Source organism: Marmota flaviventris, chromosome 4 (assembly GCF_047511675.1).
Source record: "Marmota flaviventris isolate mMarFla1 chromosome 4, mMarFla1.hap1, whole genome shotgun sequence".
NCBI classification, from domain to species: Eukaryota; Metazoa; Chordata; class Mammalia; order Rodentia; family Sciuridae; genus Marmota; species Marmota flaviventris.
In genome coordinates this window covers 78,383,075-78,410,882 of record NC_092501.1, presented here as the reverse complement: position 1 = coordinate 78,410,882, position 27,808 = coordinate 78,383,075, and the positions used below count along the sequence as shown (strand labels likewise).

The following is a 27,808-nucleotide window of genomic DNA, read 5'->3' as shown; positions in this document are numbered from 1 at the left end:
GAGGATCGAACCCGGGCCGCGCGCATGCCAGGCAAGCGCGCTACCGCTTGAGCCACATCCCCAGCCCAATTTTATTATTATTTTTAACAGTGTTGCACTTGACTACATTTAGATGGAAAGGATGTTGGCGTAGGTGTGTTGCTGGAGATCATACTGTGACCTTACACATGCTAGGTAGGCAACACCACCACTTAGCTACACCCCATCCCCTCAAATATGATAAATCATGGTCTCTGATACAGTGTGCATTCACTTAACTCCTCAGGGAGGGCTGGGGAACTGTCTGCCTTGTTTAGAGCAAACACGCCATGTCTGAAGGTAGCCGAGACTTTAAACACATACAAATGGACGCTTCTCTCCAGGAGCAAAGGTACATCTACTGCCCCTGCATTTGTCCCTGAGAACCAGGCCAGAAGCCAGTCTTGCCTCCCATGGGAACCAGGTGTCACTTTTAGTAACCTGAGGGTACACAGCGAAGACCCAACTGTCTGTCTTCCCAAGACCTATGTTTCTCACTCCTCAACTCAAGTCATGCCCGTCCCGTCTCCGGACTTCTCCGTTTCCTTTCTTCCTTCCTAGGAAAGGGCGTTCATTTCCTTCTCTCATGAGGGTTTCAAATCAGGAGTCCTTCGGGTGGACTCCCGTTCACTTCCACAGCGGTGCTCAGCCCGTAGTTAAGGTCTCAGGGGCGCTCTGCAGAGCCGGGTTCTCCTACCCGCCTTCCTTCTACAGACAAGCTCGCGCCTGCGCAGCCACTACCTTCTCTCGGGCTCGCCCGCTTCAAATGCGCTCTAGCCACGTAACAATGGCGCCACCGCAGCCCCACCTCCGGGCGTTGGCCGCTGAGGCCCCGCCTCGCCCGCTGTCCTTATGGCCTGAAGGCTGGACTTGGCCGCCTCCCTGATAAAGGGGGAGATCATGAGGGGCCAGCTCGCGGTCACGCCTGCAGTCGACAGTTGGATGGGAACGTGGGTCCACCGGCTTCTCTTCCAGGTATGCGGGATGTGGCACTCCGGCAACGCCGGAAGTGGTAAGGTTTCTAGAAGCTTCCCATCTGGTTCCGCCCCTCAGAAGCCCCGCCTCGCGCGCTGCGGGGGGTTTCCACGGTGATGGTAAACAAGCCTCGACTTCTTAGTCTCTGTCTGACAAGTCCTTGGAGTTCCGCATTCTAGGTGCTCCAAGGAATCACCCAGGGACCTGGTTTGAGAGCCGACACGTGGAGACTTAGTGCCCCAGGTGAAGGACATCCAGCGGGAGGTCCGAAGTCCAGGGCCGCACACCTGTGTTCTCCTGGGATGGGACCCAGTTGGAGTGGGACTGCCTGCTGGGATTTGAGGTTAGGGCTGGTCATGGCAGTAGGATTCCAGAGGATCTTTGGCTTAGTTAGAGCGCCTTCCCCTTAATCCTGCACAGACCAGAAAGGACCGGTTCTGAAGAATCTTTTCTCAGAGCCAGGATGTTGCATTCAGGGACTGACTGGTGGGCCTGAAGGGATTTGGAGGCACTAGAGAGCTGCTCTCATGTTAGGGTGCCCCTCACGGGTATTGAGTTGTGATGATAAAGGTTTTTTTTATTTCATCTTATTTTTTAGATAGTGGCGATTGAACTAGGTCACTTAGCCACTGAGCCACATCCCCAGACCTTTTTTTGTATTTTATTAGAGACGGAGACTTGCATAGAGCCTCGCTAAATTGTTGAGTGGCTTTGAACTTGCGATCCTATTGCCGCAGCCTCTGGAGCCACTGGGATTAGCCACCGTGCCTGGCGTTTTAAGAAAATTTTTGAGGCAATACATTCATATATTTAAAGGTCAGAACTTGCACAAGACTATTTCTCAAAACTTCTTCCCACTTCTTGCTCCATTAGTAAATAGTTTTTCTCCAAAAACTTTATTTCTATTTTATCATTATCTTTCCCCTGTACTTTTCCTTCATCAGCTTTACTAAATTAGTATACAGTATTTTGGTCTGAAATGTTTCCTCGTGGATTTCCTTTGCCTTCTGGTCTGGAAGCTGGGTGTGTATAGTGCAGTCATCTATTTGCCACCTCCCCTTCCACCCCGAATTATTTTTTTTCCCTAGTCATATCTTTAAATGCATTTTGCACTGATTTCTTTTGAAAATTCATTTGGAAAGAACTCGAATTGAGCAGTTTGTGGGTAAGTCCAGGGCTTTGTCTTAGGCATCATATATTTTCTTTATGATTCAGACTTTTTTCTCATCCTTAAACTAAGAAATATGCTCTTGTGGACTGTTGGTAGAAATATAAAATGGTACAGCTACTATGGAAAACTGTATGGCTCTTGCTCAAAAAATAAAAATGTATTTACCATATGATCTAGTAATTCCACTTTTGGGCATATATTCAAGAAAAATGAAAGCATGGATTCAGATTTTTTTTTTGTGGGGAGAGGTGCTGGGCATTGAACCCAGGGCCTGTGCATTCAAGGCAAGCACTCTACCAACTGAGCTATATCCCCAGCCCCAAGGATTCAGATTTGTACCAACCCACATTCATAGCAGCATTATTCAAATAGCCAAAAACTGGAAGTAGGATTGGGAGTGTAGCTGAGTGGGAATAACTTGCCTAGCATGCAAGATGCCCTGGGTTTGGTTCCCAGCCTGGCAAAAATAAATGGGAGGAAAAAAGTGGAAGTAACCCAAGTGCCCATTTATAAATGAATGGATAAACAAAATGTGGCATATAATAGAGACCTTGAAAAGAAAGGCAGTTCTATTACCTGCTACAACATGGATGAATTTTGGGGACATTGAAAGAAACCAGTAATGAATTTTGTGGGTTTTTTTTTTTGGTGGTGCTGGGGAGGGATGGAACCCAAAGCCTCAGGCATGCTAGGCAAGCAGTCTGCTGCTGAGCAACATTCTGAGCCCTCTTGCTGGAATTTTGATAGGAGATATTTTAAACCTGTGTCATTTTGGAGAGAATTGCCAATCTTTACAATGTTGAGTTTTTCACATACTATTACATAGTATACTCTTCATTTGCTTAAGATTTTTTTGAGTTTTTTCATAGGCATTTTCAATTATATTTGAAAATATACTTGATTTTTGTGTTGTTTATATATTCTATGTACTAGGTAAAAATATTAGTTCTAGGAAGGCTTATTTTTCATATTTCTTGGGATTTGTTTTTATGTAGAACATATGCCATCTCTAAATAGGACACATTTTACTTTTGTTCCATTCTGCCTTTATTTCCTTTTCTTGACTTTTTAAAAATGATTTTATTTATTTTCTAAATGATTTTATCTATCTATCTATCTATCTATTTATTTATTTATTTATTTTTTAAACAGTACTCAGGATTGAACTTAAGGGAGTTTTCCACTGCGTTACATCCTCAGCCCATTTTTTCTTTCTTTTTTTTTTCCTGGACTGAAAATTGAACTTTGGGTAGCTTTTCCACTGAACTACACCCCCCAGTTTTTATTTTTTGTATTGAGACATGGTCTCTTTTAAGTTGCTTAGGGCCTCACTAAATTGTTGAGACTGGCCTTGAATTTGTGATCCTCATGCCACAGCCTCCTCACCAGTTTGTGCCTGGCTTTTGCCTATTTTACATACCATGTTGAATAAGAGTGATGAGCCAGCTATGGTGACCCATCTTTGTAATTCCATTGACTCAGGAGGATTGCAAGGGCTGGGGATATAGCAATAAATAAATTTTAAAAAATGAGTGGTGACTGTAATCCCAGAAGCCTGGGAGGCTGAGGCAGGAGGATCACAACTTCAAAGCAACTTAGCAAGACCCTGTCTCTTAATAAAATATAAAAAGGGCTGGGGGTATGGATCAGTGGTTAAGTGTTCCTGTGTTCAACCCCTGGTCCCCCAGTACAAAAAAAAAAAAAGGTGATATCTTTTGACATCTTTTCCTTGTTCCTAACCTTGGGAAAAATCTGCAATTTTTACAATTAAGTGTGATGCTAGCTGTAGTTTTTATAGATACTCTTTGTCAAGTTGAAGTGATTTCCCTTATTTCTAACTTGCTGAGAGTTTTTATCATAAATGGATGGTGTTGGATTTTGTCATGCCTTTTCTACATCAACTCAAACATTATGCTTCTTTGTCAAATTGAGATACTTTCAGCTATTTTTTTTAATGCTTTTCACCTCAAACTGTTTTTCCTTTCTTTTGGTACTCTGATAACATAATTGTTAGATCTTTTGTGATAGTCCTGCAGGTTTCTGAGTTTCAGTTCATTTTTTTCTCTCTGTTCAGACTGAGTAGTTTCTATTCTGTGTTCATGTTCACTATGGGCTGGGTATTGTAGTTCAGTGGTTGAACACTTAGCTAGTGTGCATCAGGCCCTGGGTTGAATTCCCATTATCCCTCCCCACTGCCCAAAAAAATTCATGTTCACTGATTTTCCCACCCATTTGATGCCATTCTGCTTTTGAGCCCATCCAGTGAGTAATTTTTATTTTGGTAATTATATTTTTCCTTCTAGCATTTCTTCTTGGATCATTCAGTTGTTATCTGTTTCTTTGCTGAGTCATTCTGTTTTTTTTTTTTTTTTTTTCCCAGTCTTTTCAAGCACGAGTTTTGATTGCTCAATGAAGCATTTTTGGATGGATGCTTAAAAATCCTTGTGAGATATGCCAAAATCTTGATGTTGATTTTATATTTCGTTCAAGTGGAAATTTTTCCTCTTTCTTGGTAATGATGCTTAAAAAAAAAAAAAAGATCCTGGACAGTTTGAGCATTATGAGACTTTGGCTTTTATTTATATCTCCTGTTTTTAGTAGGTTTTCTCTGATACAGCATGCATGGGGAGGGGAGCTGACACCTCATTACTGTCCATTAGGTTTTTCCTCTTTTTGGCAATCTGAGATGGGAGTAAGAGGCATGCCTTGTTATTAGTGAGAAGGGAAGCTCCCACTTCAGGCTTTCACTAGACCTTCAAGAATAGCACCTTGACTGAGAGGGTGAAGTTTGACTTGTTTTGCAGGCCTAGTGAGGGTGGAAGTCTGGGTTCACCTTAAACCTTTTGCTGACATGAATATACTAGTAGCATCATGTCTGGTCCCCCCGCCCACCCTATGGAGTTTGGCTGAAGCAGGTTTTTTATTTCTAAGAGTTTTCTATCTTGTAAGGCTGCTTTCTCCTGGTCCTTTGGCTAGAAAGAGAATGGGTTCTTTTAGGCTTCTAAAATCTATAATCTGGGCTGGCAGTATAGCTCAGCAGTGCCATGCTTGCCTGGCATGTTCAAGGCCTTGGGTTCCATCCGTAGCACCACAAAAAAAATAAACATAAATTTGCTGCCATTAATATTTTCAGATTGCTGACTTATCTAATGTCTGGCCCAGAACATATGAGGCAAAAAGAAAACTTGGGAACCCAGCACAATGCCATTATTTGGTCCCAAGATTCTTTGTTTGTCTGCATTTTCTTTCAGCATTTCAGTTGGTAGGTTTTTTTTTTCTTTTTCTTGTTGTTGTTTGTTTGATTTGTGTGTGCAGGGTGCTGATGATCAAACCCAGTGCCTCGTTTGCTAAACACATAAAACACATGCTCTGCAGGGCACGGTGGTATGTTCCTTTAATCTCAGCAATTCTGTAGGCTAAGGCAGGAGGTTTGCAAGTTCAAGACCAGTCTGAGTAACTTAGCTGGACCCTGTGGACCCTGTCTCAAGTGAAAAATAGAAAGTGTTGAGGGTATGGCTCAGTGATTAAGCACCCTTGGGTACAATCCCTAGTACCAAAACAAACAAAGGAAAAAAAAAAACGAAACAAAACAACTACACATTCTCTACCACTGAGCTATCTGTGTTATGTTTATTTGCTGTAATGTTGAGAGTATTTAGCTGCTCTGGGTGGGAGGAGTATAAAGTAGTATCTGCTGTGTCTTCTGAATGGGATGTCTTACTTTCAGTTTTTAAACTTCAGCCCGGAGGAATGGAGTTGGCTATCTATGGACTGATACCTCTGGAACTGTGAGCCACCCAAATAAACTTTTCCTCCTTAAAATTGTTCTTGTCACTTTTTTGGGGTGCAGCAACACCAAAAAAAGCTAACTAAAACATCCATTATCTTTTTACATGCATTGTTTCCAACAAATTTATCATCCATAGCTTTGTTTTTTGTACCAGAGATTGACTCAGGGGCACTCAACCTCTGAGCCACATCCCCAGCCCTATTTTATATTTTATTTAGAGACAGGGTCTCACTGAGTTGCTTATTAGCACTTCACCGTTGATGAGACTGGCTTTGAACTCACGATCCTTCTGTCTCAGCCTCTTGAGCAGCTGGGATTACTGGCATGCACTGATGTACCCAGCCATCTATATCTATGTTTTACGTAACTTTTTTTTTTTTGGTTCTGGGGATTGAACTTGCGGCCTCCCTGCTAAGTATTTGTTCTGCTGCTGAGCTACATCTCCAGCTGCATTTAAGTTTTTATTTATTTTTTAGTTGTTGTTGTCAGTACCTTTATTTTATTTATTTATTTTTATGTGGTGCTGAGGATCGAATCCAGGGCCTGGCACCTGCTAGGCAAGTGCTTTACCACTGAGCCACAACCACAGCCCCTTAAGTTTTTTTTTTAATCACTTGTTTTGAGCAATTTAATTATGATATTTCTTGGTTCGTTACTTAATTTTTCTTTTGTTTAGGTTTCATTTGAGCTTTGGTTTTTGTGTTTGTTTTAGTGTGGAAAGTTATAGGCCCTCATTTCTTCGAATACATATTTTTTGCTGCTCCCTCCTAAATAGCTCCCTCCAGTCATTTATATTTTAGGCTGTTTGAAGTCATCACAAAGCTCACTAATGTTCTCAGTATTCTGGATTTTTTTTTTTTGGAAAAATGAACTTGACTGCTTTCAAGTTAGTGATCTTTTCTTCCGGAATGTCTAATCTGCTTTTCATCACATCCAATCTTTTTGTTTGTTTTTGGTACCAGGGATTGAACCCAGGGGCACTTAACTATTGAACCATATCCCCAGCCCTTTTTTCGAATTTTATTTAGAAACAGGGTCTCATTAAGTTGCTGATTCTGGCTTTAAACTCTTGCCTCAGCTTCTCGAGCTGCTGGGATTGTAGGTGTGTGAAAGCTCACCTGGCTCCATTCAATGTATTTTTCTTTAAAACAAAATGATTTTTTACTTGTAGTTGGACATAATTCCTATTTATTTATTTATATGTGATGTGGAGGATCGAACCCAGGGCCTGGCACGTGCTAGATGAGTACCACTGAGCCACAACCCCAGCCCCTCAATATATTTTTCATCTCAGCCATTATCATTATTTCCAGAATTTTGATTGGGCCTTTTTAAATTTTTTGTGCCTACATTTAACTTTTCTGTGTACTTTTTAAGTATTTTTATGGTACTGGGGATTGAATCCAGGAGTGTTTAACTACTCAACCACATCTCCAGCCTTTTTTATGTCTTATTTTGAGACGGGGGTTGGCTAAATTGCTGAGGCTAGTCTTGAATTTGTAATCCTCCTGCCTCAGTCTACCAAGTTGCTGGGGTTAAAGGCCTGTGCAAATGTGCCCAGTTTCTTTTGTGTACTCCTAATAACATCATTGTCAGTGCTGGGTGGTTTTGCTAATTATCCTTATTATAGGTCATGTTTTCTTGCCTGTTTGCTTACATGATGATCTTTCACTGAAAGTTATGCATTGTGAATTTTACTTCTTGGATGCTGGATATTTTTGTATTCTTATAAATTATTATAAATCTTCCTGAACTTTTTTTTTTGGTGGTGCTGGGGATTGAACCCATGGTCTTGTGCATGCAAGGCAAGCACTGTACCAACTGAGCTACATCTCCAGCCCTTCTGGAGCTTTTAGTTGTTTGAAAATACTATGATTATTTATGTTCTTCATCTTCTGTTTAGGGGTTGTTTGTTCTGTTTAGGTGGAGAACATTGCTTCATTTAAGTACTAATTATTCCCCACTACTTAGGTAAGGCCTTCCTGAGTATTCTACCCAATGGCCCATGACTTATTTTATTTTTCCACTTGGCCTGATAGATTCTTCAGTCTTATGCTCTCCTTACTTTGGCTGCCTTGGCCTGTATGATCACTGTCACTGTTCTTCTGACCTTTTGGATGGTTCTTTTACCATACATAGTTAATTTCCTTAACTCATGTACTAATTAATAAATACTCTGCTGGGAGCTGGTAGATGCCAGGCCTTGGATTCAAGAATGTTCAAGGAGGACACTGCAGATATCTAGGGTCTTCTTTCTCTGCTGCTCTCTCTCTCTCTGGTTCTGTGAATATAGCTGCCTTGGTCTTCCCAGACTCTCAAATAAATCTGTTTCTTCAATTCAGGGAATTCTTCAGGCTGTGCCTCAGTGTGGTTTAAAACTTCTCAAGTCAGTAAGCAGGGGCAGTTATAGGGCTCATCTCATTTCTTTCCTATCTCAAAAGGATTACTCTCTTTTGTTGTCTGGTGTTTGGGGTCTTGGAAACCATTCTTTTCTTGCATTTTATCAATTCATTTTTTTTTAAATTATTTCAGGTGGTAAGATTAATCTGGTTCCTGATCCTCAATCCATTTTGCTCAGAAGCGGAAAATTGAAGAAATGAGGTGTACATTTCATCTTTGGTTGCACTCTAAATGGAAGAGTATATGAAATGGCCCTGGTGAGAAAAAAAAACAAAACAAAAAACTGAGAAAACATGGGACACAGGTATACTGACATTCAAGTCACAGAGAACTGAAGTAAATTGGATGTTAACGTATATCGATGCATGTAGCATTAGTCCATACAGCCCCTGTCTTAAAGCTACTTTTATAGGAAAACTCCACTTATTTCAGTCAAACTACTTAACAATAAAGAACTGATACTAGTAGAACTGTGAGCTTGTGAAGTCTATAATTTTAAAAAATTATTTTCTGGTATTATGTATGCCTCAAAATATTCCATTTATACTACAGTAGTGTACCTCAGCAACTACATATGTATATTGAAGCAGTATTGTTATGTGAAATATACATTATTACATTGAACACATTTGAAAAGTGTGCTATTTTTGAAAAATTTCAATTAAAGATTTGATCCATAACTTTTAAAAATTGGCTTTTTTCATTTATAATTATTTAAGATTTTATTTATTATTTATTTTTTTGCCATTCTGGGAATCAAATCTAAGCCTTATGCACTTTAGGCAAGGACTGTGCCATTGAGATATGCTCCCAGTCTCTTGGATCCTTATTGAGAGCCAGCCATGTAGTCATAGAATGCTGGTGTGACTGACAGTAGTCAGTGAACTTCCAGGCATCTGGAAGGCATGCAGGTGTTCATCATAATGTACACTGTACAATGTAGGCACAGTGAGCTATCTTTATCATTTAGGCAAAGTATGAGCCTCTGTTTACCAATTAAGTTCCCAAAGACCAGCCAGGGGCCATCCTTGTAAGCAGGCCTTTCTAAGAGCAGTCTTAAGCTTTCTATTTTAAACTCTTTTAGGTTCACAATATAAATGGCATAAACACACCAATTAATGACAGAAATTGTCAAAATGGATTAAAAAAAACCAAAAGACCCACGACCCAACTTTGTTGTGTACTTAAGGGTATATAATTTATAGATGTCCTTGCAGTTCATTTAGGAAGGATTTCTGTGACAAAAGGCATGGTCAAGAAAGGGGGTAGGAAGCAAGAAAGTCATTATATGTATGACTATAGAGAGAGTTTAAAGATGAGGGGATGGGGATGAGGATATAGCTCAGTTGGTAGAGTGCTTGCCTCATATGCACAAGGCCCTGGGTTCAATCCCCAGCACTGAAAAGAAAAAAAAAAAGATGAGAGAATGGAAAAAGAAATAACATGTAAACAATAAACAGAAGAAATGTGATATGGCTCTATTAATATTAAGCAGAGTAGACATTAGAACAATGAAAATTACCAGGAATAAAGAAGGACAGTATATAATGAAAAAAACACAAAAGGATTGAGTAGTCAGCCACAACCATTTTGAAGAAGACGAATAGTTGGAGGAATCACCAGTTTTAAGAAATGAAGTTAGAGTAATCAAGGTAGCATAATATTGGTGAGGAGATAGACCAGTGGGGCAGAATGGAGTTCAGAAATTGACACTTTTTTTTTTTTTTTTTTGTGGTGTGTCGTGCTGGGAATGGAATTTAAGACCCCATGCTTGCCAAGCAGGTGCTGTACCACTGAGCTACATACCGAGACATTTTTATTTTATTTTAAGTCCATATCTCCCTAAGTTGCTGAGACTGGCCTTGAACTTGTGATCTTCTTGCTTTAGCCTTGCAAGTAGCTGGGGTTACAGGATTGTGCCACCATGCTGGCTGGTCAGTGTATTTATTTATTTATTTCTGTGCCGGGGATTGAATTCACAGTGCAGTCTCACTGAACTGCATCCTAAACTTTTTTTTTTTTTTAAATATTTTTTTAGTTGTAATTGGACAAAATACCTTTATTTTATTTATTTATTTTTACATGGTGCTGAGGATTGAACCCAGCACCTCCAATGAGCTAGGCGAGCACTCAACCACTGAGCCATAACCCCAGCCCCATCCTAAACTCTTTTTATTTTTAATTTTTTTTTAATATTTATTTTTTAGTTGTAGTTGAACCCGATACTTTTATTTATTTATTTTTATGTGGTGCTGAGGATTGAACCTAGGGCCTCACATATACTAGGTGAGCCCTCTACCGCTGAGCCACAACCCCAGCCCCTTATTTTCTATTTTGATAAAGGGTCTCACCGGGTTTCCTAGACTGACCTTGAGCTTGCATCCTCCTGCCTCAATTTCCTGAGTTGTTGAGAATGCAAATGTGGGTGCCAGTTGATTTTTGACAAAGAAGGTAGTAATTCAACTGAAAAGAAGAGTCTTCTAACAAATGATATTGTAACTGGATATTCATATGCAAATACAATGAACTTTAGTTGAAACCTCATATTTGTACATTAACTCAGCATGGGTCACATATTGGAGTCTGTAAACAAGTCAAAATAACACCTGGAATTTTGCCAGGGGAACGTTAGAGTTCGTAAACAAGTCGGGATGGTGCCTGGCAAAATTCCAGCATCACATATCCAAAATATATTTTAAAAAATCATAAAATGTTTAGTTAAACCCTTTAGGATTATGTTGAAGTGATAGTAATTGAAATATTGCCGCAGTCCGGCTGCAGCAAAATAACCGGGGGGTGACGAACGACTTGTGTTGATTGATACAGCAGGAGTAGGAGCCGTTTATTGCAGGACAGGAGCAGTATTTATACATTCCACACAGCTTATCTAATTAGCATAAACTAGATACATCAGTCAACCAATAAGGAATCTCCACACTTAATGGCTTGTTTTTGTTACTTCTCAAACCACTCCCTCTGGCATTTTGCCAGGCACCATCCAGACTTGTTTACGAACTCTAACATTCCCCTGGCAAAATGCCAGGTGTTATTTTGACTTGTTTACAGACTCTTAACATTTCCCCCTTTTGTTTAATTTAAATAACAACCATAGTGGTTTTTACAAAAACACCATAAATAACCTGCTACAAACAGAAAGGGAGGATACAAAATGCCACAATACCAAGCCACTTGATGGCTCCATGCAAGAAGCCCTTGGAAAAATTATACCAGCAATGACACTGTTAGCAAAGATACTGAGTTACAATTTGTTGTAGATTATAGTTTGTTGTCTCAATCCAGGTAAAGCAGTGTCTCAATAGATTAACTCACAGTCCAGGTAAATCACAGTCCGGTAAATTCTGCAGGCAGCTAGCTTAAATCACAGTCCAGGTAAGTTCTTCAGGCAGCTAGCTTGATCCGAAGTCTCATCCGGTTCTCAGCAACACTGGAAATTCTTCCACCTTCGTCTTCACTGGCACAGAGGCAGGAACTCCGGATGGCTAAAGAAAATCCTGTAGTATTCCAGCAGGCACTAAGAAAACAACCTTCTGAACAATTTAGTATATTATCTCAAGGTTTTTTACATTTGAAATAAGCATTAATAGTGCTCATTACTCATCAGCTTCCAGGTGTGGGAGAACCATTGTAGCTTAGTTATTGGCATTGAAAATGACCAAACATCAGGGACGCTAGTAGCGTCTTCTGCTGGCTGTAGCATCCGGGTAGCCCCAGATCGCCCTGGGGAGGGTCCCGGACTCAAACTGCTACTGGGCACAGGGAGCAAGAGCCTGTGAGACTGTGCCTCCAGGTCAGGTCTAGATTTGGGCTCGCAGCAGTGGAAGAGCCAGCTCCCCGGCCAGGAGGCCGGGAAGAGCCAGTTGCCGCCGCCTCTTGGAAAATCCTTGCTGCGCTGTGACTGGCTTGCACACTCGGCAGCCGCCTCTCCGCTTCACGCACCCTCCGGTAACGAAAAGTATTTAGTAATAGCCTTTTGCTGCAACTTTTTTCCTGATAATCCTTCTTCTTCTGAACTTTCTTTTTCTTTCTGACTAGAGTTCCTGGGCTTTTATCAACATATGCCCTAACTATTCTTGGTTCCACTGGGGTGCCTTCTTCCCTTAGTAATTTACTTCTCACCCCTTCCATATTTTCATCACAAAGACAATACAATACACTGAGACAAAACAAGACACAAACATACTGTATCAATCTTCTCCATTTTCTTGAAATGACCATTTTTCCTCTCGCCCTATCTGCCTAGGGACGAGCAGATTTGCTCCCGTCCTATCTATGGACGGGCAGCTTTTTTTCGTCACTTACCCCCGAGTGTCCCAGGGCTCCCCGTAACGGGCCACCATCTGTAGAAGGCCGGCTGGCTGCAGCAAAATAACCGGGGGGTGACGAATAACTTGTGTACGTTGATACAGCAGGAGTAGGAGCCGTTTATTGCAGGACAGGAGCAGTATTTATACATTCCACACAGCTTATCTAATTAGCATAAACTAGATACATCAGTCAACCAATAAGGAATCTCCACACTTAATGGCTTGTTTTTGTTACTTCTCAAACCACTCCCTCTGGCATTTTGCCAGGCACCATCCAGACTTGTTTACGAACTCTAACATTCCCCTGGCAAAATGCCAGGTGTTATTTTGACTTGTTTACAGACTCTTAACAAAATATATCCTAAAAGTACCTCCCTTATGGTGTATGCAATATTAGTACTATCCTCACTACTATTTTACAATTGAGGAAACAAGCAAATAGAAGACTAGAAACTTAAGGTTACACAATTTATAGATGTGCCTTGCAGTTCATTTAGGAAGGATATCTGACAAAAGGCATGGTCAAGAAAGGGGTAGGAAGCAAATGTTTCAGAAGACTTCTCAAGAGAGTGTTGGGCTATTGGAAACTTGTTTTTGCTGATTGTTTTAGTAAATTACACAATTGCTCATCTGTGAGGTATATTCTATTCTATCCCATGGTATCATTGCCTAGAAGGAAACACTAGTATCCTGGACAGGGAAGCTAAAAAAGGCTGCCCTCACAGGGGCCTTGTGTTACCTATCCTGGGATTGGACTCCGCTTGGTTGCCCACAGCTCAGATGTCCCATTCTGCCCTTACCTGCCCCTCGGTGAGGTGTCAAATAGTGAGTTGTCCATAGGATATTACACTTAACAAGTTCTATTTTATATTTCTACAACCATTCTATTTTATATTTTATGGTACTGGGGATTGTTCCTCCAGGGTCTAGTGCATGGGAAGCCAGTGCTATATCTCTGAGCTGCATTGCCAGCCCTCTGTTCAACCATTTCTTATTTGTTCTTAGAAAAGTTGTTTATTTTCAGTAAAATTACACCTTGAGCTGGGCACAGTGGTGCATACCTGTAGTCCCAGCAACTTAGGAGGCTGAGATAGGAGGGTTGCAAGTTTGAGGCCAACCTCAGCAATTTAATGAGGCCCTAAGCAACTTAGGGAGACTTGTCTTAAAATAAAAAAAAAGGGCCGGGGATGTAGCTCAGTGGCACAGTGCCCCCTGGGTTCAATCCCCCCACAAACATACCTTGGTACATAATGTCATATGAATACAATTTCAAATTGTTACTGTTGCATATAGAAGTAATTGATTTTGCATGTTTTTTGTTATTCATTTAGATATTTCAAGTATCCCACCAATATTTAGGACATTACCGTATTAGTAGAATATCAGATATAGAACTAATACACACAGTTGACTTAGGATGTGAGGGGGTGTGACTCAGTGTTAAACATTTGCCTTGCATGCATCAGGACCTGGGTTTTGTCCCTATTACTACAAACAACAACAACAAAAACCTAAACCAGAAAAACAGTATCACTTACTCTGAGACATCCTTTTTGTAGCAATCACTTTCCTCATTCATTTATTAGTTTCCTTTCACTTAGTCCCTCTGACAGCAGGTGGCAAAGTTAGTATTGTCCCTCCTCAGCTATTTCTTCTGTTTCTCCATATATATATTTTGATACTGGGGATTTAACCCAAGGATGTTTTGCCACTGAGCTACATCCCCAGTACTATTTCTGCTTTTTATTTTGAGACAGGGTGTCACTAAGTTGCTGAGGGTCTTGCTAAGTTGCTGAGGCTGGCCTTGAACTTGTAATCTTCTTGCCTCAACCTCCAGAGTGGCTGGAATTACAGGTATGCAATTATTGCACCCAGCCCACTTACATTCATTTTGAAATTTGTGTCCTGTGGTATCCCTTTTCTTTCTTTCCAGCAGTGTCATCTTTGTTGGCCAATATTTCCTTTTAATTATCTTTTTTTTTTTTTTTGTCTAATGCGTTCATGTACTAGAGTATGACTTCGTATTTGACATTTGACAGCTTTGAAGCCCCACCTCTTTCCCTCTCCTTTGCTCTCCACATTGACAGCCTAGGGAAGCCCAGACACTCCCAGGTTTGGATTTGAAGGGAAGTTAGAGCCACACAAGCCAGCATGTGCATTGGAGCCCTCATTTTTGCCATACCCATTAACCACAGTAACACCTTGAAGTGAGTCATTTTTCCTGTTATCACTTCATTCTGGAGCCTATTTGGGAGCCATCCCAAGAAAATCTCATCATGCAAGCAGTAAACCTTTGTTTACTACTTAAGAAATCCAAATTGCTAAGGCTAGCTTTGGCAGTTTAGGCATGTGAGGATACTAGAGATTGAACCCAGGGATCCTTTACTACTGAGCCACATCCCCAGCCCTACCCTTTTTATTTTTATTTTGAGATAGGTTTTTTTGAGATTTTTTATTTTGAGATAGCCTAAATTACTGAGGTTGGTCTTTAATTTGTCATCCTCCTGACTTAGCCTCCCAGGTGGCTGGGATTACAGGTGAGCATCACCATGCCTTGTTAGAGTCTGTAAACAAGTCAAAATAACACCTGGCATTTTGCCAGGGGAATGTTAAAGTTCTAAACAAGTCTAGATGGTGCCTGGCAAAATGCCAGAGGGAGTGGTTTGAGAAGTAACAAAAGCGAGCCATTAAGTGTGGAGATTCCTTATTGGTTGACTGATGTATCTAGTTTATGCTAATTAGATAAGCTGTGTGGAATGTATAAATACTGCTCCTGTCCTGCAATAAACGGCTCCCATTCCTGCTGTATGGATCTACACAAGTTGTTCGTCACCCCCCCCCCCCCCCCCCATTTTGCTGGAATGGCTCGCTTTTGTTACTTCTCAAACCACTCCCTCTGGCATTTTGCCAGGCACCATCTAGACTTGTTTATGAACTTTAACATTCCCCTGGCAAAATGCCAGGTGTTATTTTGACTTGTTTACAGACTCTAACAATGCCTGGCTGGGACTATCATTAGTTTTTAATTTTTTGGAGAGTGTGTGTGTGAAGATTCCAGGGATTGAACCCAGGGGCACTTAATCACTGAACTACATCCCCAACCCTTTCTAATTTTTATTTTTGAACAGGGACTTGCTAAATGCTGAGGCTGGCTTTGAACTTGGGATCTTTTTTTTTTTTTTTTAAGCCCAGGTGTAGGGTTGACAGGCTGAGGAGTCCAGCCTAGTTAGCCCACATAGCACAGCTCCAGGCCAGGTCTTTATTGAGAGTGGCAAGGTCTTCAACACTCACCCTCACAACACTTAAGGGAATAAGAAATATGGTTTTCTCAAAAACAACACATCTGATGACACAAGAACTCATGAGTAGATAGTAACTGCCCAGTACCCCAGGCAAGTCTAGGGTCACCATGACCCCAAAGATGATGCCCCAGGCTGGGTACCCTGCTACCTCTTCCTATTGGTCGCTCTACTCCATGGTTTGGCTACCCAGGGTTGAGTATGGAGGGCTGCACCAGCTCCAAGGGAAGCCTGAGATGACTGCTGGCTCTCCCATCTCCACAGGTTCTCTGTGCTGGGTGTAGCTTCAGCCAGGCCAGGAGCAGACTGGCTCAGCATGGTTTATTCAGTTCATTTGCAGCTCAGAACAGAAATGAAGCACCTGCTCTCCATGAAGAGCAGGACTGTGCTCAGCCAGTTGAAATTAGGTGGTTCCTGCTAAGGTTGGTCTTGAACTTGTTATCCTCCTGACTTAGCCTCCGAGGTGGCTGGGATTACAGGTGAACCTCTGTACTCGCTCCACCACCAACTTAACCGGGACAAGGACTCCCCAGCCAGCCTGAAAGCACTCTCCAGCATTTCCAGTGCGCCGACACTCTTTTTAGAGAGAGAGAGAGAGAGAGAGAGAGAGAGAGAGAGAGAATTTTAATATTTATTTTTTAGTTTTTTGGTGGACACAACATTTGTTTGTATGTGGTGCTGAGGATCGAACCTGGGCCGCACGCATGCCAGGTATTTTTTCATAGTATTGGAAAACTTACTAATACAAGATCTATTTTATATATTGAGTGTAGTGTCAGAGATTAACAGCCATACATCAATTCAAGTGGTGAAAACATTTCATTTGGTAAGTACTGACAACAGGGGAAACAGCTGAGCTCCATTTTGATTTGTGCAGAGTGATTGGGCATTTTAAAGAAAAAAATGAGAAAAAAATTGTGGGAAATCAGAATTTCAAAACTTCTTTTTTTGGGGGGGTGTACTAGAGATTGAACCTAGGGACACTTTTGCCACTGAGTTAGATCCCCAGCTCTTTTTATTTTTTTATTTTGAGACAAGGGTTCACTAAGTTGCTTAGGGCCTCATTAAATTCCTGAGGCTGGCCTGGAATTTGGGATTCTTCTGCCTCAGGCTCCCAAGTGGCTGGGATTACAGACCACCACGCCAGACCAAAACTCTTGAATAGGAAATTATTACTACACATTGTCTACTTTCACTAGTAAACAAAAATTAACTCCATATCCTATAAATGTTGTGTATGCTTTGAAACTTTTGTGAGAAATCTACTGACCTGTGCTATTTTAGTATTCGGTTATTTTTAGCTGAGCAGGGTGGCCAACACCTGTAATCCCAGCTACTCTTCAGGCTGAGGCAGGAGGATCTAAAGTTCAAGGTCAGCCTGGGCAATTTAGGGAGACCTTATTTTAAAATAAAAAGGGTTGGGGTTGTACTTCAGTGGTAGAGACCCCCTCCCCCCATTCAATCTGTTAAGTGCTGCAAAAAAATTATTTAAAAAATAAACAATTTTTATTAATAAAAATCTTGTGTGTGGATTATGCTGGGGATCGAACAGAGGGCCTTTTGATTAGCTAGGCAAATGCTGTGACACAGAGCAGCCCTGGCTTTTAACGACCAAGAAAATATATTGTTTTTTGAAAACATGCCATAGTAATTATGTCGTCGGTCCCCCTTCCCCCCCCTCCTCTCCCCCGCCAGCCCGCACCTCCCCTTCACCCTCTGCCGCCCCCCTAGTACTGGAGATTGAACCCTGAAACTCACTACTACTAAGCTATATTCCCAGGCCTTTTATTTATCTATTTTTATTTATTTATTTTGAGACAAGATCTTCCTAAATTTCTCAATCTGGTCTTGAATTGCGATCCTCTTTATGCTCTAAATCGCATTTTTTGTAAAAGTTGTTAGGTGAGGTTGGGTGTCAGTCAATTCTACTTACTTTGGTGGTGCTGAAGAGCTCACTAAGGGCCTCCTGCTTTTTTTTTTAAGTGATGCTGGGGCCTTGTGCATGCCAGGTAAGTACTCTACCAACCGTGCTGTATCCCAAGCCCAAAGGGGTCTCATGCTGGGCAAGTGCTCTATCACTAAGCTACAATATCAGCCGTTTTCTTTTTAGTTTGCGTGCATTTTTATTGATCTCCCAAGTTTTGTGTATTAAAAGTAATTTTGAGGCATTTTACTGTCTTCGTTACTACTAACTACAAAACCACCGGCACCACGCTGCTCTGCTTTCCTGAATGCAATACTGCTGTTATGGACAGTTTTTCTCCGCGAGGTTTGCGCTGCGGGCGTCCTTTCTGGTGGAGCCGGGTAAGCACGGAACTAGCCGAAAACGCCAGGCGCAACGCCTCCTGGCCCAGCGGACACAGCTCCTCCCTCGGCCGGATTGAGGCGCGGCTACTGCCGCGGAGCCCGACGGGAAACAGCTCCTCCAGATCCCGGGCGCTTACTGCGCGGGAACCAGAGACAGGCACTCCTGCGCATGCGCGGCTCAGGCCCGGGACACGCACGAGTATCGTGGTCAGGGTGCAACCTGGATCAAAGGCCAGCCGTGCCCGTGCAAAGGCGGGACCTGACCTTAGATACAAGCTCTTGGACGGGTGCGGCGGGTGGCTCCAACTTGGCCCTTTCTCGTGTAGGAGATGGCGGGCAGGCGGAAGTATGACTGTCTGGTGAGCGGTAGTGGCCGCTTTTGCCTCCTTGTGAGGAGGATGTGCGCGCCCTAGTGGGCACCACCGGGAACCCTCGCGCTCAAACGACCGGTTGGGTACAACCTGCTAGGTGCTGCACTTGTGCTTGCTGGCTAAAAGTAAATCTGCCTAGGTCCATAACTGAGTCTAGGATATCGTTTCAAATGCAGAATGAACTCCGTCATCTTGGCATTTGTACTGTCTCTTGTGGTGTCTCTTAGGTCTCTTGGGTCATGCTTTGTAAGAGGGCTTCTGGCCTGGTTTGAACTGCCCAGTCAGCTCAAGATTCAGGTTCTCGAGGTGTAGGTTCCAACTAAAATTATTTTGTCCCCTAGACCCAGATCCTGGTTCTTAGGACCAAGCAGCTCTCTCTTAAGTGAGGAGGAAGCCACCTGTGGAATGGACCATCTGAGTGGAGCAGAAAACCCTGCTGGGAAAGAGCAGATTCTAGGTTTGCATGTCTAGAAACAGGCCACCCAAACTGAGACAATGGGAAGTTTGCGCCAAGTTTCAGAAGAAAGAGGTGAGCTAGGGCTCAGGCTGAAGGCAGGTCTGTCCAGGAATGTCACTTCAATTAAGGATGTGAGAGAACCTGGTGTGTGTGGGGGGGAAATACCACCTACCATTAAGAAAAACTTAATTCCCGCTCCCACTTCCCACCCAACAACCTTTGATTCCTTTCAAGTTTGTCTGCTTTTTACAGATCCTCAAGGGGCTCTCATACCATGACTCTTGAGAGATACGGGTGTTTCCTCCATTCTGTCATATAGACCTGGAAAGTAGTACAGGGAAGAGCTTCCTGGATTACTGCTTTCTGCCCAATATGAAAGATGAAAGCCACTGAGCTTCAGAGGGTGAAGATCCAGGTTATCACATTCATTAGTGCCTAAGCCATTAGTCAGAATTTCTGACATAGTTAAGTCAAAATCAGTTTCAAGCTGGATGTGGTGGTGCAAGCCTGTAATCCTAAGGCTGGAGGATTGCAATTTAGCAAGGGCCTAAGCAATTCAGTGAGACCCTGTCTCTAAATAAAAATACAAAAAAAAAAAAAAAGGCTGGGGGAGGTGGCTCAGTGGATAATTACCCCTTGTACTTATCCACAGATTGTACAGCAGATAGGTGAAAGTTATATTTTCTGTCAAATGTCTCTTTATTTCTCTTTATGTTTTAAACTGTATAACTTTTGGATCTGTCTTAAGGGGAAAAGCAGTGACCTTATCATGGCGAATATCATGAACCTAGTATTGAACCTGGTACCCCCTTCCCCCCCAAAAAAATCAGTTTCAGTTTAAAGACAGAAAGTATTGTCAAGGTAATTAAGGGCCAAAGGACATTCTCCTACAGGAAGACATTTTATTATCTTGAGCTTTTAGGCAAATCAAACCTTTTGTGATCCATTCTTTCTTCTCCAGCTCCCCCTACCTGTTTCCTAGAGCAGCAGAAAATGAGCAGGTCTGAGGTAAATAGTTTATTTCTTATTTCCTACTTTGTTTATGAGGTTTTAGGTTAGAATGCAAATGTAGAAATAGATGAAAATCAGCTTCAGGGAAAGTAAACAAGATCAATAGCAAGCTGGGTGTGGTGGTGCACACCTGTAACACCAGCAGCTCCGGAGCCTGAAACAGAAGGATTATAAGTTCAAGCCCAGCCTCAGCACCTTAGGGAGGACCTGAACAACTTAGGGAGACCCTGTCCCAAAATAAAAAATAAAAAGGCCTAGGGATGTAGCTTAGTAGTAAATTGCCCCTGAGTTAAATCCCCAATATAAAAAAAAGGGGTGGTGGTGGCTGGGGTTGTGGCTCATCGGTAAAGTGCTCACCTAGCACATGCACGGCCCTGGGTTCAATCCTCAGCACCATATATAAATAAATAAAATAAAGATGTTGTGTCCAACTACAACTAAAAAATAAATATTAAAAAAAGATCAACATCAATATCGGGACAAAATGTTGCATAGAAATAGGTTCCATGATCTTAAGGCAAATTGATCTGTCTTTCTGAAGTTCACAGCAATAGTGCAGATATTCTCTGTTATGTGATTTGCATTGGCCATTAAAATAAATTATCAGGAATTTCTCATGGGACCTTAAGAGTTCTTGGGATTGAAGTACAATCAATGTTCTTTTCCCTGTCTTCCCCTAGGTCACTTACGTAATCATTCAGTGATGACTGGAAATCAGTGCAGCATGCTGCCTATAATTGCTACTCAGGGGAAGCAGAGTACTTTGTGCCAAAGGAGAACTCTAAGGACTGAAACACCTTGATCCTGTAGACCTCTCTCTGATGGTCTGGTTCTATCCGAGCATAGAACCTGGGTTATTTGCAATAAAGAATGGATTATATCACCTTTAGGTAAAGTTCTTAAATATCGTGTACAGATTGTACAGCAGATAGGTGAAAGTTATATTTTCTGTCAAATGTCTCTTTATATCTCTTTATGTTTTAAACTGTATAACTTTTGGATCTGTCTTAAGGGGGACAGCAGTGACCTTATCATGGCAAATATCATGAATACTTTAGTCCTTACTTTAGTTGAGCATTCTGTCCAGTTGACACTCCTGTTTTATTTATTTACTGTGGTACTAATGATTGGATCCAGGGGCACTCTACCACTTAGCCACTTCTCCAGCCCTTTTTTAGTTGCTTTTCTTATGTTTTAAATTTTGAGACAGGGTCTTATTAAATTGCCCTGGCTGGTCTCAAACTTGGGACTCTCCTCCCTCAGCCTCCTGAATTGCTGGAATTACAGATGTATGCCACCACACCTTGCTAATTGACATTCATGTGCAGTCTCCCCTGGAATGTCTTCTTGTTTGGTTTCTTTTTTCTGTGGTTTCTTTTTTTTGTGTCTTCTCTATGGAGTATTCATTCTCTTACTGCTGTCAAGGTGTCCATTTATTTGGAATTGGGGAGTGAACACAGGAATGCTTAATCACTGAGCCACATCTCCAGCTCTTTATTATGAGACAGGATCTTGCTAAGTTGCTGAGGCTGGCCTGGAACTTGTGATCCTCCTGTCTCAGCCTCATGAACCATTGGGATTCCAGGCATGTGCCCAGTGAACGTGTCCATTCTTATTATGTTATTATTGTCTTCACTTCTTCTTGGTCTTGATAATTGATCTCTTCTATCTGGAGATGCTGGACAGTTTGACTCTGGCTCTGTAGTCTGACCTTGCCGCAGTCTGGCTGGGCACAAAATCACAAGCCACTCACAGCCTTGTAGATTCAAACAGCAATTCTTTATTCCCGAACTCACACCGGCACCCTACAAGCACATTCTGGGCAAAATCCACACTCTCCACCCGGCTCTGAATCCCAAAATACTCTCTGAATCCCGAGAGAACTCAATGGGAACTCAAGGCGCCTGAGGCAGCAGGATACGCCCTATTCCCAGCAGGAATCACCTTAAACCTGGAACCGCCCTAAACCCCCATCCGCCCTGGTCCTTGAGCAAGGTCACCTTTCATGCAAAGTCACTGCAAATGCCCTGGGTCCAAGGCAAGCCCATTTCCACAATGGAGAGTCCTCCCTCTAAGCAACATGGGGTAGGCTGACAAAGAAATTGCCATGCGTCATTCTTACTTAGCTATGGCTCTCAGCATGACCTCTGCCCTACTTTAGATCTTAATGGCCAATTCTCTGCTGGGCATCTCTATATAATCCGGAGGCCCCTCAAACTCCACAGATCCAAAAAGAAGGTTATTATTTACAGATTCCAGACTTTGTCTTTATTTCCAGTAGAATGTTATCCCCAGCCAGCCTGTCATCTAAACAACAAACCCAACATTAATCCTCACCTATGTCCTTTACCTGCCTATCCTTACCTGCTCATCCTTTACCACTCATTTTTTGCCACCTATGCTTATAGTCAGTGATCAAGTTTTGTGGCTTTAAGTTGTTTGCCTGCCTGCATTTCTTCCTTGTATTTGGAATTGAACCCAGGAGTGATCCACTCCTCTGCATCCCTAGTCCTTTCTATTTTTTATTTTGAAACGGAGGTCTTGCTAAGAGGGCCAGTCTTGCCTTGAACTTGCAATCCTCTGGACTTGGCCTCCTAAGTAGCCTGGATTCCAGGTGTGAGCTACTATGCCTTGTCCATATTTCTTTTCTTTTCAAGTAAAGATAAAAGTGCACAAGTCTGGGCTGGGATTGTAGCTCAGTGGTAGAGTGCTCGCCTAGCATGTGCGAGGCCCTGGGTTCGATCCTCAGCACTACATAAAAGTAAATAAATAAAATAAAGATATTGTGTCCAACTACAATTAAAAAATAAATAAAAGTGCACAAGTCTTAACTGTAGCTTGATGAATTTTCAGATGCTACACACTTGGATAGTTATTACTCAGATGAAGATGGTAAAGGTTAGGAACATTTTTCATACCACCAAAGGTTTCCTTGTGTCCTCTTTTTAAATTTTTAAAAATTTTTTGTGATGTTGGGGATTGAACCCAGGGCCTTTTGCATGAGAGGCAATCACTCTACCAACTGAGCTATATCCCTAGCCTTAAATTTTTTATTATTTTATATTTTGGTACTGGGAATTGAACCCAGGGATGCTTTACCAATGAGCTACATCCCCAGTCTTGTTTCTTTTTTCTTTTGAGAAAGGGTCTCACTAAGTTGCTGAGCCTGGCCTCAAACTTTTAATCCTACCTCACCCTCCCAAGTCACTGAGATTACATGTGTGTGTCACCACTCCTGGCCCTTGTGTTCCTTTTAAGAACATATTTGCCCACTCTTGTCCAAGGGTAACTAATGTTTGACTGGTATCTATTTAAACCTCAGATAAACAGAATCATGCAGTACATGTTTTTTCGTGTCTATCTGACTGTTTTGAGGTAGAGGTTGCTGGAAATTGAACCAGGGATGTTCTTCTATCACTGAGCTACATTCCCAGCCCTTTTAATTTTTTTTTTTTTTTTTGAGACAGGGTCTCTAAGTTGCTGAGGCCTCCAATTTGCAATTCTCCTGCCTTAGCCTCCTGAGTTTCTGGGAATAAAGCATGCACCACTATGCCTACCTATGTCTGACTTATTTTTTATTTTCTTTTCTTAAATTTTTAAGTTTTATTTTTATTGACAGAAAGTAATTATATGCATTTATAGGGTACAAAATAATATTTCAATACACATACACATTTTGGAATGAACAAATCAGAGCAAATCCATCACCTTACATACTTCTTTGGGGTAAGAACATTTAAAATTCACTCTTTTAGTAACTTTAAATATACACTATTTTAGCTGGGCGAGGTGGTGCACATGGTAATCCCATCAGGTCAAGAGGCTGAGTCAAGAGGATTGCAAGTTCAAAGCCAGCCTCAACAAAAGTGAGGTGCTAAGCAACTCAGTGAGACCCTGTCTCTGAATACAGAATAGGGCTGGGATGTGGGTCAATGGTCGAATGCCCCTGAGTTCAATCCTGCATCCCCACCCAAAAATATATATATATATGTACACACACACACTCATTAACTATAGACATCTTGCTGTATACTTGCTATTTTTCTTTTTTAATGTAAATTTATGTAAAATTTTATGTAAATTTATGTAAAAATATGACAGCAGGATGCATTACAATTCTTATTATATATGTAGAGCACAATTTTTCACATCTCTGGTTGTATACATAGTATATTCACACCAATTCATGTCTTCATACATGTACTTTGGTTAGTAATGACCATCACATTCCACCGTCATTAATTACCCCATGCCCCTTCCCTTTCCCTCCAACCCCTCTGCCCTATTTAGAGTTTGTATGTTCCCTCTCATGCTCCCACTCCCTATCCCACTATGAATTTGCCTCCATATATATATATATATATATATATATATATATATATATATATATATATATATATAAACCATTCAGCATTTGTGTTTTTTTTTGGGCTATTTTTCATTAATGCATTTTAAAGTCATTATACAGCAATGAATATTATGATAGTTGATTATTTTATTTATTTATTTTTGGTACCAGGGATTGAACCCAGAGGCACCTACCACTGAGTCACATCATAAGCCCTTTTTTATTTTTAATTTTGAGGCTGGGTCTCACTAAGTTGTCAAGGCTGGCTTTGAACTTGTGATCCTTCTGCCTTAGCCTCCCAATTTGCTGGAATTAAAGGTGTACACCACTGAAATGCATGAATTATTATTTATTTTTATTTTTAAAAATTTTGTTCTTTTTAGTTATACATGACAGTAGGATGCATTTTGACATCTCATACATACAGGCAGTATAACTTTCCATTTTTATGGATGTATATAATGTGGAGTTATACTGGTTGTGTATTCATATACAAGCATAGGAAAGTTATATCCAATTCATTCTACTGTCTTTCCCATTCCCATCCCTCCTCACTTCCCCCCACTCTGCCCTGTCCAATCTGGTAATTCCCCATTGTGAAGTCAGCATCTGCATATCAGAGAGAACATTTGGCCTTTGGTTTTTGGGGATTGGCTTATTTCACTTAGCATGATATTCTCTAGTTCCATCCATTTACCGGCAAATGCCAAAATTTCATTCTTCCATATAGCTGAGTAATATTCCATTGTGTATATGTACCACATTTTCTTTATCCATTTATCTGTTGAAGGACACCTAGGTTAGTTCCATAGCTGAGCTATTGTGAATTGAGCTAAAAAGCATGAATTATAAAGCATATTACCTACATTTAATGACTGAGAAAAAATTTAATTTCAATAATACAGGGAAGTTTCATTTGACAGAGATTTGAAGGTGTTGTACTACAAAACTAATAATTTGTTAGCATGTACACACTCCATTAGAAATTCTGTAAGAAGAATTTTCTTCTGAAAGTTGTTCCATAATATGTAGAAGCTTTTCTCTTAAACTCAGCCTTCTTTTTCACGGCTGCTTCTAATTCTGCTTTCCTTTTAGAAGTATCTTTTTGTTTCAAGGCACTTGTCTCTTTCATACCTGCAGCATTTTGGGAGGCCTTTTGGCAAGCAGAGCGTTTCTACCCTTTCAGCCTGGCCTGACTTCTTTAAATCAACCGTTTTCTTTTAAATCAACTGTTGTATCTGTGAGATCACCCATATTGTTGCATATAGCAGTAATTTGCTTTTTTCCACTATGTGAATATGCCACAGTTTATCCATTCTATTGTGCATATTAGGGTTGTTACTCATTATGGCTTTTGTGCATGTCTTTTGGTATGCATATGCATTTGATTCTGAGTGATATACATTCATTAGTGAAATTGATAGGTCAGTGCCTTTATAGATTTTTGCCAAGAGGTTTTACAGAATAGTTGTACCACTTAACATTCCATCAGCCGGGCTGGGGTTTTAGCTCAGCGGTAGAGTGCTCACCTCGTACCTGTGAGACCCTGGGTTTGGGGAAAAAAAAAAAAAATATATATATATATATATATATATGAATAAATTAAAAGTATTATGTCCAACTACAACTAAAAAATAAATATTTAAAAAAAAATTTCATCAGCTGTGTCACCATAGCCTTGTCAGCACCTTACATTATTAGCAATGTTTTATTTGGTTTTTCCTTCTTAGTATTAAGTTGGCAAGTGTAGTGGTATTTCATTGTTTTGATTTGTTTTTTTAAATGGGTGCTGGGAGTTGAACTCAAGGGCTCTCAACTACTGAGTCACATCCCCAGCCCTATTTTGTATTTTATTTAGAGACAGGGTCTCACTGAGTTGCTTAGTGCCTCACCACTGCTGAGGCTGGCCTTGAACTCGTGATTCTCCTGTCTCAGCCTCCTCAGCTGTTGGGATTACAGGTATGCACCACCACGCCCGGCTAGTGCCTCACTTTAGCTGAGGCTGGCTTTGAACCCATAATCCTCCTGTCTCAGCCTCCCGAGCCACTGGGATTACAGGTGTGTACCACTGTGTCTGGCTCATTGTGGTTTTAATTCGTATTTTTCTACCGTCTGATGATATTAAGCATCTTTTCATGTTTTTTGATGACTTATATATATAGAATACACACACACATGTATATGCATATACATATATTTAAGTGCATGTTTCTGTCTTGTCCATTAAAAAACAATAGTCGAGGGGCTGGGGCTGTAGTTCAGTGGTGGACACTTGCCTCGCAGGTGTGAGGCCCTGAGTTCGATCCTCTGTACCGCATAAAAATAAATGAAAAAAAATAAAGATATTGAAAAAAAAAACAATAGGGGAAACTAGGTGTGTAGTTCAGTGGTAGAGAAGGTGTTTAGCACATGTGAGGCTCTGAGTTCAATCCTCAGAAACAAAAAATAGTTTGTTTCTGCTGTATTAATTTGTAGAAATTATTTGTTTTTTTTTTTCTTTCCCTTTTTTTTTTTTTTTTTTGGTACCAGAAATTAAAACTCAGGGGAACTTGACCACTGAGCCATATCCCCAGCCCCATTTTATATTTTATTTAGAGACAGGGTCTTACTGAGTTGCTTAGCGCCTTGCTTTTGCTGATGCTGGCTTTGAACTCTCCATCCTCCTGCTTCAGGCTCCCGAGCTGCTGGGATTACAGGCATGTGCAACTGTGCCCGGCTCATGTTTTTTTCAGGTTTTATATCAATTTTATGATGGCCTCCAAACACATATTAAGTATTTCCTCTTTGTTCTTTGGAAGAATTTATATAAGAAGGTGTTATTGCTTATAAAAGCTCTGATTTGTAGAAGTTAGTAATATTTTCTCCAAGAGCAGAGCATAATATAATGATTATTAGTAGAAGTTTGTTGTCAGATTATTTGGTTCTAATTTATGCTGGCCTTGGCAATTAGGATCATAAACTTTTTCTGTACAGTTTTCTTTTTCTTTCTTCCTTTTTTTTTTTTTTTTTTTTGCCAGTGCTGGACCTTGAACATGCTAGGCCAGCATTCTGCCAATTGAACTACACCCTTAGCCCTCTGCCTCAATTTCCTTAACTGTTAAATGAGGAAAATAATATCTGTGTTATAGGTTTATTCTAATTATGAGATGATATTTAAAATTTACCTATGAAAAGTACTCTACTAAATATGAGGTGCCCATTGAATTGCAGATCTCATTATCATTTATTACCTGAATGTGAGAGTGACATGAACTCTCCACTTGATAGTTGTCCTTGAAAAAAAAAAAAAATATATATATATATATATATATATATATATATATATATTGTCACTTA

At 40.9% G+C, this 27,808-nt stretch overlaps 2 long non-coding RNA genes across 2 annotated transcripts; both read left to right on the top strand.

Moving 5' to 3' along the window:
• Nucleotides 1-800: 800 nt before the first annotated feature.
• On the top strand, nucleotides 801-8,827 carry LOC114102412 (uncharacterized). The gene is made up of 2 exons (XR_003584507.3): nucleotides 801-993; nucleotides 8,487-8,827. It is a non-coding gene; the product is annotated as an uncharacterized lncRNA (long non-coding RNA).
• A 10,174-nt stretch (nucleotides 8,828-19,001) lies between these two features.
• LOC114102414 (uncharacterized) lies at nucleotides 19,002-21,004 on the top strand. The gene is made up of 3 exons (XR_003584509.2): nucleotides 19,002-19,185; nucleotides 20,075-20,121; nucleotides 20,805-21,004. It is a non-coding gene; the product is annotated as an uncharacterized lncRNA (long non-coding RNA).
• Nucleotides 21,005-27,808: the final 6,804 nt, after the last annotated feature.